Source organism: Plasmopara halstedii, assembly GCF_900000015.1.
Source record: "Plasmopara halstedii genome assembly, contig: Scaffold_658, whole genome shotgun sequence".
NCBI lineage: Eukaryota > Oomycota > Peronosporomycetes > Peronosporales > Peronosporaceae > Plasmopara > Plasmopara halstedii.
This window is the reverse complement of record NW_020187575.1, coordinates 190,322-191,207: the sequence shown is the minus strand read 5'-3', so window position 1 is coordinate 191,207 and position 886 is coordinate 190,322.

Sequence of the window (886 nt, the reverse complement as noted above, 5' to 3'; positions counted from 1 at the left end):
CAACCTCCATTTCCAATGGAGCCAAGCGCTCCACCGTTGCCTGCAGCGATGCATTCGCATGCTCCACGGCTAGAAGTCGCTCCGACAGAGAGCGGTAGTCCTCAAGGCGAGGCAACCGGCGCACGACGTGCTGTAAGTTGTCAAGAGCGTCCGCACAGCGATATGCTACTTCAGCACGACGCTCAGCAGACCTCCGATTACGAAGGACCTTGTCCTCAAGGGCTCGAAGATCATCGTGAGTAACCGGACGGCTGTCGACCGGTCGTCATCACCCGCCACCGATGAAAACGGAGACGTCCGCTATCACGTGGAACGTCTTGTTGGACGACGTCGTCACCAGGGTCAAACCTAATATCTGGTGAAGTGGCGGGGATATCTCGACTCCGAAAACTCATGGGAGTTTGAGGCGCCACTTCGGCAAGATTGCCCAGTCGCCGTGACGCTAATGATCGGAACGATCAGGACGTCCCGCGCCATCAGACGCCCCGCGCTTCCCGGCAATAGCCAGGGAAGTGGAAGGGTCATGAGCCGAGCTCAAGCAGTGGCCCCGAGCTCTTGCGGTCAAAGACATAGAGCTCGCGGGAGCATAAGGGGTTAATCCATTCGCCGCAGGGCGACAATCCAAAGGAAGTCGACGGCGTGCCTTAAGTTCGGCAAACTCAAGCGGAAGTGTCGCTCTACACGCACGTCTACTTCCATGTGGCTCAACTGTAAATTACACAGTGAGGAAAGTTTGCGTTGCCGTTGCACCCATCGCTCAAAGAGCGCTTCGTCATCTGTTGCGCTTTCGCCAGGGGCGAGCGCAACAGGTAACGTCCGCATTGCGGGTACACGAGAGCCACCTCGTTGTGCACTCAGACGAAGGCGATAAGTTTCTAACTTAAAA